Source organism: Rhinopithecus bieti, unplaced genomic scaffold, assembly GCF_001698545.2.
Source record: "Rhinopithecus bieti isolate Rb0 unplaced genomic scaffold, ASM169854v2 scaffold_4101, whole genome shotgun sequence".
NCBI classification, from domain to species: domain Eukaryota; kingdom Metazoa; phylum Chordata; class Mammalia; order Primates; family Cercopithecidae; genus Rhinopithecus; species Rhinopithecus bieti.
The window spans coordinates 730081-747046 of record NW_016804458.1 but is presented as its reverse complement, the minus strand read 5'-3'; the positions used below and the strand labels follow the sequence as shown (position 1 = coordinate 747046).

The window sequence follows — 16966 nt, the reverse complement described above, 5'->3', positions numbered from 1 at the left end:
GGAATAGCTAGTGCGATGCCCTAAGTCTTGAGCGTGCCTGGCTCATTTGAGAGATAGCAAGAGGTCAGTGCAGCTGCAGCAGTGAATGAAGGAGAGAGTGTAGTCATATATGAGGTTCAGGAATATGACTGGGGCAAGATTATGTCGGATCTTGTAGGTCATTGAAAGGACTTTCACTTTTATTCTTAGTGAGAAGTGGAGCATTGCAGAGAAGTGGCATATGACTTATGTCTTAAAATGATCCTCGCTTCTGTGTCAAGAAATGATAACTGGGGTAAGAATGGAAGCAAGGAGACCAGTTAGACAAGGACTTGGTAAACTATGGTTCATGATCCAAATCTGGCTTACTGCTTTTTGTAAATAAACTTTTATTGGGACATAGCCAGGCCCATTTGCATTACCATAATAGAGGTGAGTAGTTGCCACAATGACTGTATGGCCCATGAAACAAAGAAATACTTACCATATTACTCCCTATGTAAAACGTTGCTGTCCCCTATGTTAGAATATTGCTGCATTTCAGGAGAGAAGTGATGGTGGCTCATACCAGGGTGTAGCACTGAAAGTAGTGAGAAGCGTTTGGGTTCTGCATATACACAAAACTAAAACCAACTAGATTTGCTGAATGGTTGGGTGAAAGGGTGTAATAAAGGAAAAGTCAAAGGTGAGTGTCAAATGTTTGGCCTGAACTACCAGGAGAACATAGTTTCTATCATTTGAGATAGGGAAAGTTGGTGGTAAAACAGTTTTCATTGTGAAAGAAGATCAGGAATTAGAGCAGCTCAAACTCAACATTGGTGAGTGTTGGTATGACACCAAGTGAAAATGTTGAGGAGCCAATTGAATATGCAAATCTAAGTTCAGGAGAGACTACTAGGCTGGAGATGGAATATTGGGAGCCATCAGCATAGAGATACTGTTTAAGGTCATGATTCTGGATGAGATTAGCAAAGGAATGAGTAAAAACAGAGAAAAGAACAAAGGATGAGTCCTAGAATGCATAATCATTAAGTTTGGGAAGAAAAGGAAAAACCATTAAAGGATACGAAGGAGGACTGACCAATAAAGTAGACCAGTAAATTAAATCAAGAGTAGGGTGTTCTGGAAGCCAAATGAAGAAAGTTTATCCAGGAGGACAGAGGAATCGAATATATCAAATATTTCTAATAAGTCAGATAAGAAGAGAACTGATAATTGACTGTTGCAATTTTGGTAGACTAGGTAGGACCCAAAATTGGATTGGAATAGATATAATTAAGTTTGGAAAGAGAAGAATTAGAGAGAAGGAGTACAGAAAACTCTTTCAAGGAGTTTTTGCTGGAAAGAGAGATGAATTTGCAAGCGAGTAAGGCAATGTCAGGCAAGGGAAGTAGGATTAAGAGAACGATTCTTGTTTATAAGATGGAAGAAATAATTTTTCATATAATTTCAACTTTTGTTTTAGATTCAGGGGTATATGTGCAGGTTTGTTACATGGATATATTGTGTGATGCTGACGTTTGGGGCATGATTGATTCTGTCACCCAGGTAGTGAGCATAGTACCCAATAGTTTTTCAACCCTTGCCTACCTCTCTTCCTTCCCCCTCTAGGAGTCCCCAGTGTCTACTGTTGCCATCTTTACATCTATGAGTACCCAATGCATAGCTTTCACTTACAAGTGAGAACATGTGGTATTTGTTTTTCTGTTCCTGAATTAATTCACTTAGGATAATGGTCTCCAGCTGCATCCATGTTGCAGCAAAGGACATAAGTTCATTCTTTTTTATGACCATGTATTATTCGATGGTGTATATGTACCACATTTTCTTTATCTAATCTACTATTGATGGACACCTAGGTTGATTCCATGTCTTTGCTATTGTGAATATTGCTGCAGTGAACATACACATGCATGTGTCTTTTTGGTAGAATGATTTGTTTTCCTTTGGGTATATAGCCAGTAATGGGATTACTGGGTGGAACAGTTGTTTCATTTTAAGTTCTTTGAGAAATTTCCAAACTTCTTTCCACAGTGGCTGAACTAATTTACGTTATTTCCAGCAGGGTATAAGCATTCCTTTTTCTCTGCAGCCTCGTTAGTGTCTGCTGTTTTTTGACTTTTTAATAACAGCCATTCTGTCTGGTGTCAGATGGTATCTTATTGTGGTGTTGACTTGCGATTTCTCTGATAATTAGTGATGTTGAACATTTTTTTCATGTTTGTTGGCTGCTTGGATGTTTTCTTTTGAGAAGCGTCTGTTCATGTCTTTTGCCCACTTTTTAATGAGGTTATTTGTTTTTTGCTTACTGAATTGTTTAAGTTCCTTATAGATCCTGGATATTAGAACTTTATCGTATGCATATTGTGAATGTTTTCTCTCATTATGTAGGTTGTCTGTTTATTTTGTTAATGGTTTCTTTGGCTGTGCAGAAGCTCTTTGGTTTAATTAGGTCCCATTTGTCAAATTCTGTTTTTGTTGCAATGCTTTTGAGGATTTAGTCATAAATTATTTCCAAGGCCAATGTCCAGAATGGTGATTCCTAGGTTTTCTTCTAGGATTCTTATAGTTTCAGCTGAAGGTGGAAGAAATAATTTTATTGTGTGTATGTATATTGATGGGAAAGATTTGATAGAGATGGAAAAATTAATGATTTAAGAGAGGAATTGCTAACATAATGTCATTGAGTAGTTAAGACAAGATAGAATCTGGTTTGCAAATGGGAAGATTGAATTTTAAATAGGAACATGATAAATAAATCTTTCCTAGAAGCAGGTGGGAGTTTATGTGTGCAGATTCTGGAGGGGGTGGTGAGAGTCTATGGAAATCTCTTTTTATTTGCTTTAATTTTCTAAGTGAAGTAGAAAAAAAAAAGATCATTATCTGAGAGTAAAGACTGAGGTGGTGTATTGTGGGTTTGAGAACAGAGGAGAAAGAACAAAATAGCCATCAAGTATACAGTAGAATGAATGCATTGGAACAGTGTAGTATGATCATCAAGCAGCAGACAGGCTAACTTAAGGTTCATAATCTTGTGCATTTGTCTTCAGCTCATTCTTTTGCATGGTTGTAGGCACAATGATAAATTTAAACAGGGTTGTGATTTTTTTCAAGTGAGTATAGCAGGGACAAGGAATTGAGAGTGTATACAAATAACTGAATATGCTAATTAACCTTAAGATGAATAAGTATGAAAGAGAGGATATTAATGAGGTTACAGACAGTGAAAAGATAGGAAGAGGAATGAATTGCAGATCCTGGTGAAGTTGGAATTGAGGAATTAGAATAAAGTGATAGATGGAAGTTATGGTCAGAGAATGGGATAAACTGAGATTATACAGGGATTATTGGTGATCAGAACGTCTAGGGTTATGAACATATAACTGTATGACTGAGGTAGTATGAGGGTCAGATCACTGAAAAAGAGGAGTTTAAGAAACTGAGATGCTAGAGTGTTAGATCGAATCTCTAATGGGTGTATTGCAGTCATCCAAGAATTAAGACATAAGTCGTATTGGATAGGGTGAAAGTGAACCAAGAACTAAAATCAGTGAGAAATAAAGGGGTATTACCTGGGGGCTGGTTGGTGACATAAACAATAAGGGATTATAGGTAATATGATTTATGTAAGATTAACCCCTAGAGTACCTAGTGAGGAGAGAAAGAAAGAGAATAGTTTGGAAATAGCGATGAGGAGCAAATGTGAATCTACTGCACATATGATTTAAATTTTTACATGGGACTCCAAGGATAAGTGGTTGTTCTTGAGGCAGTGAGGTAGAGTCTGGGCAGGCATAGGGAAATCATTGGGCATTTAATTGCATGTGAAAAAACATGTAATTTAAGATATGGTGAATATATCCACATGGCTCAGTTATCAAGTGGGAGCATGGTGGCTACAGATGTAGAGGTATCAGGACATGGTAAAACAAGATGGAAGAAAATGAAGTTGCTGAGACTTGCTAGGTTGGGGCAGATTGTGCAAAGAGACTAGCTAAGGTTTTTAGTCAGGGCACTCATCTCATCAGATTATTTCACAAAAATAAATCTTGCTACACCTTAGAAAGAGAGTTAGAGGCAAAGAAGGCAGCTAGAAATCTACAGCAATAATGAAAGCTACAGATAGAAGGGCTTGAACTTAGGCAGTTCAAGGGATAGATGAAACATTGGGAAGGGAAAATCAATAGGAGCTGGTGATCGGTTGGTGATCGTGGTTAGTGAGGCAAAGAAAGGAATCAAGGAAGATTTAAAGGTGTTTGACTACAGCCACTGGGTAAAATATATTACCTTTTACTAGTTTAGGGAATAAAGCAGAACAACTAAGATCGATTGACACATTATATATCTTTTAATAGGCAATAACATTGCAGAGTCCTAAGGCATACACCTTATTCTCTGGATAGATGTTTATTTATTTAATGCAACTCAGCATTTCTTAAAGTATCTTCAACACTGGTGAGGATTCCAAGAGACCAATCATATTCTGTTATCTAAACGATTTAGTCAATTTTTAAATAGACTTGAGGACCAAGGATCACATATTAGTTTACTATATATAAAGCAAAGTTGGAGAATGCATCTTGGATCTGCATTCCAAACCTTCTTCCCATGTCCTACCTCTTCCTAACTCACAAGTCTAGATCTTGGGATATGATTACCCCTGCCTGTCCACTGCACCCCATTCCCCTCCCCAAAACAAAATAGTCTAGTGTGATGGGTTAATATTTGCCAAGACAGATACAAAGAGATCTACAATCTCCCTTGATCCAGGGAGAATGGACAGCCCTTACAGGAAAGGAGAAAAGGATTGACACATCTCTATGCTTTCTTTCCACAGTGAAACAGGAGCAAGCGAAAAGACCACAGCTTGCTTTGTGAGTCTAATCACTTTTCCAAATCCTAATGAGAGGAGCACTACTTTGACTGTGAGAAGGAATGAGTAAGATATAGAAAAGGGACAGAAATGTCCCCTCTTCCCTTACTGATCTCTCCTGGAAGTGGAATGGAAATCTTTGCCTCTCTATGGAAATTGAGGAATGGGGTAATAAGCACTTCCCTAGAGAGGAAAGAGTCCATGTTAGATGTAAACAAACTGGCAATATAAGTGCAGGTAAGGTAATCTAGTCATATGTGGCCTCTAAGTAAGAAAACATACCTCCCTGTGTACAAAATGTAGGGCCAGAGCACTCTAAGGAAAACAGAAGACAGAGAACTCAGGCAATACGTTCAGAACAACAACAACAAAAAATCAAGGTGCTGGGAAAAGATGATTGAAGCTCAGTATATCAATTACATCAATGATTGGATCGCAGGTTGAGCTAGGTGAAAAGAGGAATGTTTAGTATATGGATGCACGGTTGATATAAAACTCAATGGCAAGAATGCAGCCAAGACCTTGGGATGCGACCAGAGATGAGAAAGCTGCCAGAAACCAGGAAATAGACTCTTTCTATTCAAGCTTTGCTTTGCTCTGAACATATGCTTGAGTTTTCTCTTTCCTTGTGGGTGGCATTCTCTGCTCCCTAGTCCACATAACAGAAAACAGGGGCAACCTCAGCTTCCCAGTTTGCATGTTCTGGTTTCAGCCATGGAACAAATGATGGAGTGATGGACTATCTCTGTCTTGGTAGCCCTTGCCCTTGCTTTCAATTCTCATTTCACTGAGAATGGTCACCAATTGTTCTGGCAGAGTCTCACTTCTTGTCCTATCAATCAACTGTGGCCAGGGAGTAAGGTCACATTGTGCAGTATGACTTTGTCTCTCTCTTTCTGACCACCCCCAACTCTCAGAGGCCTTTGAGCCAAAGCAACTCCATCTTGAATAGGAGCTGGGTAAAATAATGCTGAGACCTACTGGGCTGCATTCCCAAGCAGTTAAGGCATTCCCAGTCACAGGATGAAACAGGAGGTCAGCACAAAATACAGGTCATAAAGACGTTGCTGATAAAACAGGCTGCAGTAAGGAAGCTGGCTAAAACCCACCATAAACCAAGATGGCAATGAGAGTGACCTCTGGTTTTCCTCACTGCTGCGCTCCCATCAGCACCATGACAGTTTACAAATGCCATAGCAGTGTCAAGAAGTCACCCTCTGTGGTCTAAAATGGGGTAGCATTAAAAATCTACCCCTTATTTAGCATATAATCAAGAAATAATCATAAAAATGGGCAACCAGCAGCCCTTGGGGGCTGCTCTGCCTATGGAATAGCCATGCTTTATTCCTTTGCTTTTTAAATACACTTGTTTTCAATTTACTCTATGGACTCTGCTCGAATTCTTTTTTTGTGTGTGTGAGATCCAAGAACCCTCTGTTTGGGTCTGGATTGAGACCCCTTTCTGGTAACACAACTATGGGCTATAGGTAAGGAGCACAGTTAAAGGAGGAGGCAAGCTGGGAAGGTACTCCAAAATTGTCTTCAGTGCCTGAGTGTCTTCAGGGTCTTCGTTGTCTTCAGTGACTAAGATCAGAAAACAGTAAGAAAATTTAAATTCATGTAATATGTCCATGCTATGCCCTAGAGATATAATTAAGCAGTCTCTTGACAGGAATTCTTTAAAAGAGTTTCTTGGGAAGTCAGCTCACACCTGCATTTGGAACCTTAGCAAGAATAAGAAGGCTGCAATTTTCCTGCACAGTTGGATTAAATACATGTACAGAAATGATTTGGGTTATTTCAAGAACAAAAGGATGTCCTGGAAGAATGTCTGATTCTCACCCCCTCTAGGAATATTTGTCAAGAAGGAAAAAGTAATGTGGCAGACAGGCCCTCTGTGTCTACCAGATGTTCTTTGACAATATGTATTGTTAAAACATAAATTACATTATGAGAATCGGGCCCATCAAACAATGAAATACCTAGTGACGTTTTGAGTCCTATTCATTAGGCCTTTCTGAGTATTGCTGAGTCTAGCCACCATTTCTTTTTAAAAATCGTATGAGTTAAGGTGTACATCATGCTATTTTGGTATACGTGCTGAAATTATTACAATGGGTGAGCAAATTAACATATCCGTTTCTTGAAAGGAAATGTAAGTTTATCTCTGAGATGTGAACTGTTTGGCCTTTCCTTGGATCAGAAAGTACATGAGAAGAACTTTTCTGTCTCTTCCTCACTTCAGCCCTTTGGAATTTCAAGTGGTGGGAAAATACTAATAATAAGCACTCAGTGAATGCTAAGTTCTTTATATCTATGATTTTGCTTAATTCTTTCAACAGCCCTGTGAGATAGGTGTTTGCACTTTATAAGTATAGAAATTGAGCCTTAGAGAGTTTAAGAAAATAGCCCAAGGTCATGTGACTGGTTAAAGGACCAATCACAAATTGGATCCCAGTGCTGCTGATATAAAAGTCTGTACTCTCAAAATAAACACCACCAATATGATGATGTCTGCGAAACATGAAAAGATTATAATAATTTATTTATATGACTCTGTTATTAGAAGAAATGGATTCAAACATCTGATTGTATATGAGAAAAACTTGGAAGTAGATTAGCAAGTAGAGCTTCATAAACTTGATATAGTAATTTTCTTGAGTAATTACCTGAGGGTAATTTTCCATTACCCTCAGATGAGTGAGGATAATGGCTTTCCCCTTTCACTCCCAACAAGATTCCTGTCCCACTCATGTATAATGTCAGAAGATTCTTCAGATTATTTTTTCTTTTCTTAAATTTTGATTATCGTTTATTAATACATAATATTTGTACATGTTTATGGGGTACATGTGATATTTTGTTACATGTATACAATGTATAATGATCAAATAATGGTATTTAGGATATCCATTACCTCTATCATTTATCATTTCTTTATGTTGGGAACATTTTAAATCTTTCACTCTAGTTATTTTGAAATATACAATATATTGTCTATTAACTATAGTCACTGCTGTGCTATTGAACACTAGAATTTATTCCTTCCATCTAACTTTATGTTTGTACTCATTAACCAATCTCCCTTCATCACCCCCACTGTTTTCCCAGCCTCTGGAAACTCTCATTCCACTCTCTACCCTATGAGATGAACTTTTTTTTTTTTCCTCCATATACAGGTGAGAATGTGCAATGTATGTCTTTCTGTACTTGACTTATGTCACTTAACATAATGACCTCCAGTTCCATACATGTTGCTGCAGATTACAGGATTTCATTCTTTTATATGGATAAATAGTATTCCATTGTATATATACCACATTTTCTTTAACTATATATTCACTGATGGACTATTAGGTTGATTACATATCTTGGCTATTGTTAATAATGCTGCAAAAAACATAGGGGTACAGATATCTCTTTGATATATTGCTTTTCTTTCCTTTGGATAAATATGTAGCAGCTGGAGTGCTAGATCTTATGGTATTTGTATTTTTAGATTTTTTTTTTTTTTAGTTCAGAGGTACGTGTGCAGGATGTGCAGGTTTGTTACCTAGGTAAACATGTGCCATGATGGTTTGCTGCACCTAGGTGGTGTCCCATCACCTAGGTATTAAGTCCAGCATCCATTAGTTATTCTTCTTGCTGCCCTCCCTCCTGGCTTCTCACCCACTGACAGGCCCTAGTGTGTGTTGTTCCCCGCCCTGTGTCCATGCGTTCTCATCATTCAGCTCCCACTTATAAGTGAGAACATGCAGTATTTGGTTTTCTGTTCCTGAGTTAGTTTACTGGGAATAATGGCCTCTAGCTCCATCCACGTCCCTGCAAAGGACATGATCTTTTTATTTTTATGGTTGTATAGTGTTCCATGGTGTACATGTACCACATTTTCTTTATCTAGTCTATTATTCATGGACACTTAGATTGATTCCATATCTTTGCTATTGTGAATAGTGATGTAAGGAAGGGGTCCTGTTTTGATTTTCTACATATGGTATGCAATGAACATACATGTGCATGTATCTTTATAGTAGAATGATTTATATTCCTTTGGGTATATTGCCAGTAATGGGATTGATGGGTTAAATAGCATCTCTGCCTGTAGGTCATTGAGGCATCATCGCACTGTCTTCTATAATGGTTGAACTAGTTTACACTCCCACCAACAATGTATAATTATTCCCTTTTTTCTGTAACCTCACCACCAGCATCTGTTGCTTTTTGACTTTTTTTTTTTTTTTTTTTTTTTGAGACAGGGTCTCACTCTGTCACTCAGGCTGGGGTGCAGTGGCATGGTCTCGGCTCACTGCAACCTCTGCCCCCTGATCTCAAGTGATCCTCCTGCCTCAGCCTCCCGAGTAGCTGGGACCACAGACATGTGCCACCATCTCTGACTAATTTTTGTATTTTTTGTAGAGACAGGGTTTCATCATGTTGCCCAGGCTGGTCTTGAACTCCTGAGCTCAAGCATTCTGCCCACCTCAGCCTCCCAAAGTGCTGGGACTATAGGTGTGAGACACTGCACCCAGCCTTGACTTTTTGATAATAGCCTTTATGACTGGAATGAGATGGTATCTCATTTTGGTTTTGATTTGCATTTCTCTAATGATCAGTGATGTTGAGCTTTTTTTGTGTGTTTGTTGACCCCATGTATGTCTTCTTTTGAGAAGTGTTTGTCCATGTCCTTTGCCCACTTTTTAGTGGGGTTGTTTGTTATTTTCTCATACATTTGTTTAAGTTCCTTGTAGATGCTGGATATTAGACCTTTGTCAGATGGATAGACTGCAAAAATTTTCTTCCATTCTGTAGGTTGTCTGTTCACCCTGATGATAGTTTATTTTGCTGTGCAGAATCTCTTTAGTTTAATTAGATTCCATTTGTCAATTTTTGCTTTTGTTGCAATTGTTTTTGGCATTTTCATCATGAAATCTTTTACTGTACCTGTGTCCTAAATGGCATTGCCTAGATTTTCTTCTAGGATTTTTATAGTTTTGGGTTTTACCTTTAAGTCTTTCATCCATCTTGAGTTGATTTTTGTATATGATATAAGGAAGGGGTCCTGTTTTAATTTTCTGCATATGGCTAGCCAGTTCTCTCAGCACCATTTATTAAATAGGAAATCCTTTCCCCATTGCTTTTGTCAGGTTTGTTAAAGATCAGATGGTTGCAGCTGGGCAGTCTTATTTTTGTGTTCTCTATTTTGTTCCAATGGTCTATGTGTCTGTTCTTATAGCAGTACCATGCTGTTTTGGTTACTGTAGTCTTGTAGTATAGTTTGAAGCCGGGTAGCGTGATGCCTCCAGCTTTGATGTTTTTGCCTAGGATTGTCTTGGCTATTTGAGCTCTTTTTTGGTTCCATATGAATTTTAAAATACTTTTTCCTAATTCTGTGAAGAATGTCAATAGTAGTTTAACAGGAATACATTGAATTCATAAATTGCTTTGGGCAGTATGGCTATTTTCACAATATTGATTCTTCTGAACCATGAGCATGGAATCTTTTTCCATTTGTTTGCGTCATCTCTGATTTCTTTGAGCAGTGGTTTGTAGTTCTCCTTGAAGAAATCCTTCACTTCCCTTATTATTGTTATTCCTAGGTGTCTTATTCTTTTTGTGGCAATTGTGAATGGGAGTTCATTCGTGATTTGGCGCTCTGCTTGCCTGTTGTTGGTATATAGGAATTCTTGTGATTTCTGCACATTGATTTTTATCCTGAGACTTTGCTGAAGTGCTTTCTTTGGTCGGTAGCTATTACTGCCTCAATTTCAGAACTCATTATTTGTCCTTTAGGTAATCAGTTTCTTCCTGGCTCAGTTTTGGGAGGGTGTATGTGTCCAGGAATTTATCCATTTCTTCTAGATTTTCTAGTTTATGTGCATAGAGGTGTTTATAGTATTCTCTTGTAGTTGTATTTCTGTGGTGTCAGTAGTGATGTCCCTTTTATCATTTCTGATTGTGTTTATTTGAATCTTCTCTTTTTTTCTTTATTAGTCTAGCTAGCAGTATATCCATTTTATTATACTTTTCAAAAAATCAATTCCTGGATTTATTGATTTTTTGAAGGTTTTTTTTGTGTGTGTTTCTGTATCCTTCAGTTCAGCTCTGATATTGGTTATTTCTTGTCTTCTGCTAGCTTTGGGGTTTATTTGTTCTTAGTACTCTAGTTCTTTTAGTTGTATGGTTAGGTTGTTAACTTGATATCATTCTAGCTTTTTGATATGGGCATTTAGTGCTATAAATTTCCCTCTTAACACTGCTTTAGCTGTATCCCGGAGATTCTGGACATTGTATTTTTTGTCCTCATTGGTTTCTGGGAACTTCTAGATATTTGCCTTGATTTCATTATTTACCGAAGAGTCATTCAGGAGCAGGTTGTTCAGTTTCCATGTAGTTGTGTGGTTTTGAGTGAATTTCTTAATTTTGAATTCTAATTTGATTGTACTGTGGTCTAAGAGACTGTTTATTATGATTTTCATGTTTTTGCACTTGCTGAGAGGTATTTTACTTCCGAGTATGTGATCAGTTTTAGAGTAAGTGCTGTGTGGCAATGAGAAGAAGGTATATTTTGTTGTTTTTCAATGGCAAGTTCTATATATATCTGTCAGGTCCGCTTGATCCAGAGCTGAGTTCAAGTCCTGAATGTCTTTGCTAATTTTCTTTCTCAATGATCTGTCTAATATTGTCATTGGGATGTGGGATGTTAAAGTCTCCTACTATTACTGTGGTGGGCGTCTAAGTTACTTTGAAAATCTCTAAGGACTTGCTTTACAAATCTGGGTACTCCTGTATTGGGTTCATATATATTTAGGATAATTGGCTCTTCTTGTTGAATTGAACCCTTTACCATTACGTAGTATCCTTTGTTTTTGATCTTTGTTGGTTTAAAGTCTGTTCTGCCAGAAACTAGGATTGCAACCTCTGCTTTTTTCTGTTTTCCATTTGCTTGGTAAATTTTTCTCCATCCCTTCATTTTGAGCCTGTGAGTGTCATTACATGTGAGATGGGTCTCTTGATGACAGCATACTGATAGTCTTTGTTCTTCATCCAACTTACCACTCTGTGTCTCTTATCTGAGGCCTTTAGCCCATTTACATTTAAGGTTAGTGTTGTTATGTGTGGATTTGATCCTTCATCATGTTGCTAGCTGGTTATTTTGCAGGCTTGTTTATGTTGTTGCTTCATAGTGTCACTGATCTGTGTACTTCAGTGTGTCTTTGTATTGGCTCATAATGATTTTTCCTTTCCATATTTACTGCTTCCTTCAGGAGCTCTTGCAAGGCAGCTCTATTGTTAACAAATTCTCTCCACATTTGCTTGTTTGAAAATAATCTTATTTCCCCTGTGCTTATGAAGCTCAGTTTGGCTGGATATGAAATTCTGGGTTGGAAATTCTTTTCTTCAAGAATGTTGAATTCTTAAAGAATTGACCCCCCATCTCTTCTAGCTGGTAGGATTTCTGTGGGGAGGTCCACTGTTAATCTGATAGGCTTCCCTTTGTAGGTGATGTGGGCTTTCTCTTTGGCTGCCCTTAACATTTTTTCTTTCATTTCAACCTTGGAGAATCTGACGATTCTGTCTCTTGGGCATAATATTCTCATGAGATATCTTACTGTTGTTCTTTGCATTTCCTGAATTTTAATGTTGGCCTGTCTTGCTAGGTTGGGGAAGTTCTCCTGGATGATATCCTTGAGTATGTTTTCCCACTTGGGTCCATTCTTTCTGTCTCTTTCAGGTACCCCAATCAGTCATAGATTTGGTCTCTTTACATAATCCTATATTTCTCAGAGGTTTTGTTCATTCCTTTTCATTCTATTTCTCTATTCTTGTCTGTGTATCTTATTTCAGAATGATAGCCTTCAAGTTCTGATTTTTTTCCTGCACTTGGTCTATTCTGCTATTAATACTTATGATTGCATTGTGAAGTTCTTTTAGTGTGTTTTTCAGCTCTTACAGGTTGGTTATGTTCCTCTTTAAACTGAATGTTTTGGCTGTCAGCTCCTGTGTTGTTTTATCATGATTCTTAGCTTCTTTGCATTGTGTTACAACATGTTCCTTTAGCTCAGCAAAGTTCCTTATTACCCACCTTCCGAAGCCTACTTATGTCATTTTAGCCATCTCAGCCTCAGCCCTTGCTAGAGAGGTATTGCAATCGTTTGTAGGAAAATGGGCACTCTGGCTTTTTGAGTTTTCAACATTTTTGTGTTGATTCTTTCTTATCTTGTTGGGCTTATCTACCTTCGATCTTTGAGGTTGCTGACCTTTGGATAGGGTTTTTGTGGGGTGTTGTTGTTTTCTGTTTGTTTGTTTTTCTTTTAACAGCCTGGTGACTCTTCCAAATATGGGCAAAAAATACTAAGTTATGTACAAAGGACTCCTGTATAAACCTTTTGGAGTGGTGGATGGCTGCTTGGTAGTGACAGTGTAATAATGGCTTCCCTGAGTCATCGTGCTATGCCTGAGAGAGGTGAGAAGCCAGAGACAGCTGGTCTCAGAGAGGGAACAGTTCTTCAGCTCAACTTCGTATGGGTCAGGTTTTTCATTCCCCATGACAGGCATTAGATTTCAGTGGTCGCTAATCTGAGGACACGATCCAGACAGAGATTAATGAGAAACCCTAACCCTCTCTGGAATGTGGGCAGAGCCTGTGACTGCAGAGCATGGCTCCAGAAAAACTGGTTTAAGAAGCCAGAAGCCCAAATTGTCTAACGTAGGATATTAGACCCTTGGCTAAAGAAAGATGAACACCCTGAACACAGGCCCTGGTCTGGGCTTGGTGTGCAATGCTCAGATCATATTCTTACCTTGTAAGTTCGACCCTGTGATGATCAGCAAGAAGGTGACTCAGTGTACAAACAGGCATCTTTAAATGTTATGTTTCCCTGAGACATTAGGATTATTTAAAATCTAAAGCATGATGATCATGGCCCCTCCTTCAGAGAAGCGTGTAAGAAGATTAATTTCAATTTTTGGTGTCCTCCTTCAAGCTGATAATAGGAATGACTTGATTCATTTGTTCAATTGTTCATTCAACCACTAAACCGACAAGTATTTTTTTGGTACCTGATATATGCCAGGCATTATGCTAGGCACTGGGGACACAAGTGACAACGTGATTTAAGTAACTTGAAAATTTGGTGAAGGGTGGACATAAAATAAACATGCACTCAAATAAATGTATAATTTTATGTATTTATGTATTTATTTATTTAAATTTATTTATTTTGAGATGGAATCTCTCTCTGTTGCCCAGGCTGGAGTGCAGTGGCACAGTCTCAGCTCATTGCAACCTCTGACTCCCAGGTTCAAGTGATTCTTCTGCCTCAGCCTCCCGAGTAGCTGGGACTACAAGCACATGCCACCATGCCTGGCTAATTTTTGTATTTTTAGTAGAGATGGGCTTTCATCATATTGGCCAGGCTGATCTCAGACTCCTGACCTTGTGATTCGCCTGCCTCGGCCTCCCAAAGTGCTGGGATTACAGGGGTGAGCCACTGCACCCGGCCCATAAATGTATAATTTTAATTGTGTTAAATGCCAAGAAAGATAATAATGGGAGTAGGAGCATCTAATTTATGTTTGAGGCTCTAGGAAGATCTTTCTCCTTAGTTAGTAAATCTTGAATTCTTTGGGGATCCCACTTACGGAAGGTTTATGTTTTTTTTTTTTTTTTTTTTTGAGACGGAGTCTAGCTCTGTCGCCCAGGCTGGAATGCAGTGGCCAGATCTCAGCTCACTGCAAGCCCCGCCTCCCGGGTTTACGCCATTCTCCTGCCTCAGCCTCCCGAGTAGCTGGGACTACAGGCGCCCGCCACCTCGCCCGGCTCGTTTTTTGTATTTTTTAGTAGAGACGGGGTTTCACTGTGTTAGCCAGGATGGTCTCGATCTCCTGACCTCGTGATCCGCCCGTCTCGGCCTCCCAAAGTGCTGGGATTAAAGGCTTGAGCCACCGCGCCCGGCCGGAAGGTTTATGAAATGAGGACTGCAGTAAGATTCTCTGATGGGATCTCCATAGAAATCAGAGGCTATAAGTGAATTTGGAAGCAGAATAAATTTCCTTTCTGGTCTGTACATTCTCTCACACCATACATTAGCCAGATATGTGTTATTCCCAGTTTCATTCCCAGCACCTAGACACAATGGCTAGCATGTAGTAGGTATTCATTAATGTTAATTGAATATATGAATAACTTAAAAGCTGACATTCTTATACTTACCTGTTTTTGTTTAAGTTGTTCAGGGCAGAGCTGAAAGTAGGAGACTCCCAGTTTGGGAGATGACCTACAGAATATGTGAAAAGCTTGTGAACAATACCAGACAGAAAAAGATAGCGAAGTCAAAGACCAGTTGGAAGGAAAAGGAATTATCTCATATTGAGACTTACAGGTCAGGAGGAGGCAACAGGTTCCTGCCAGTAAAGCTTTTCATTGCAGCCTCAGTGACTATCATCTAGGCCTTCATGCCAGGATGGCAGAGAAATGCTGTGTCTGCTCTTCACTGCCCTCCAACAGACTTTCAGTTATGAGATGAACAAGTTCTGGGCTTCTAATATACTGCAGGGGTGGTGAGGGATGTATTCATGAATTTGGTTGTGGTGATACACAATGTTTACAAATATCAAGTCATGTTCTACATTTTGAATATATACAATCTATTTGTCACTTAAATATTTTTATCAAGAAATAAAGAAAATGAGAAGAAACCTTTTCAACTCTGGAGAGACCAATAAGTCAGGTAATGGCAGAATGAGGAGGAAGGAGAAGAAGTATGGAGAGTTTGAAATAGAGAACAATGAATAAAATGTATTTTCCTTTATTTTGTCCATAATAGTTTATTTTGGTTTATTTTGGTTTAACTTAAGTAACCCTATTGATATGGCCAAGTTTCCACACTAATGTCAGCAGTAGAATTGTGCAGGCTCTGAAATGAGGGATAATATGGAAATGATCACTGGCTGGGATAGGACATTGTAATACTTGCCTAGTCTTCCATCTAAAAGTTAACTTACTTAGCTTCAGTGGGCAAAGAATACATCTGGTGACCTACTTAAAACAGGCCACACTTAAAGCTGTCCTGTGTTAAAGGGGACTCTCTTAAATGGACCACCCCGAATGTTACATGAGATGGTGTCTTTCTGCCAATAAGCTTAGCAGTGTTTTATAAATAAAAAGATGATGTTAGGGAGAAGGGTTCTTCCGCCCTCTTTCTCTTTGTCTCTGCCTCTGTACGTCTGTCTTTTAATTCACATAGAGAATTTTATTATATAAATCTTCTGCTAATCTGTGCAATGACAAAGCAATTTCAACCCAGGAAAAATGATTCTACTCCCTTGCCTCTTACGTGAAATAAGACTGTTTCAGTTTTGTGAAAAACTAGGGCAGACTACATTCTACAGAAGCAACTTTTCTAAGTGACAGTAGATCCTCTAATCACTTCTTGGTTCCTACAGGACTTCTGCTGGGTCCCTGAACGAAACCTCACGTTCAGGGCGGAAAACGAAATGTAGGCTAGTTGACAGCTGCTTCAAGAATGCAGTTGCTGGCTATCTCCTGACAGGGGGTTCTGTTGTGCTTTGAAGAATAATATGAAAATTCAAGCTCAGAATAAGCTTCTGTAATTTGAAAATTAAAACTCCACCCTAAACCTTCACCAGCATGTGAAGCCAAATCCTTTTAGATGTGCAAGAGGGATCTGTTTACTTTGTATGGAAAATCATTTTCTTTTTATTAGCAAGCTCCAGGGTTTCCTGATGATCTGAAGGGCTCCTGCCTTTCTGAGGGCAGTCCTGGGGCACTCTTGGCACAAATAGAGGCCAGAGAGATTGGAAATATTATTTTGCAACATTTTCTGCCTGGTTTTAAAGTCAAGGAAGACAAATGGTTCGGATAATTTCAGCAATACCTTTGAATGTGAATTGCCTCGTTGTCCTGAGCTGACCTAGTGAGGTTAAAATCAAACCAAACCCCAAACAAACAAAAAAATAAAATAAAAACTGAAACAACATACCTGAACAACTCTTCCCTTCCTCAGCCAGCCTGTTTGACCCAGAAAAAGGTAGCTCTCTTTTCCCTATTATCAAAACCAACATAAGAATCTGCTCATTGCTTTTTGGACTCAT

General features: G+C 38.7%; 1 long non-coding RNA gene across 3 annotated transcripts in view; it reads left to right on the top strand.

Moving 5' to 3' along the window:
- Positions 1–16966, top strand: part of LOC108527261 (uncharacterized) — a 74820-nt gene that overhangs the window by 2472 nt on the left and 55382 nt on the right. For 2 of the 3 annotated variants that reach the window (XR_001884763.1, XR_001884765.1), the window contains exon 2: positions 190–274. The exons of the other annotated variant lie outside the window; for it this stretch is intronic. This is a non-coding gene — a long non-coding RNA (uncharacterized LOC108527261). The remainder of the gene's footprint in view (positions 1–189; positions 275–16966) is intronic. 3 annotated transcript variants of the gene reach the window in all.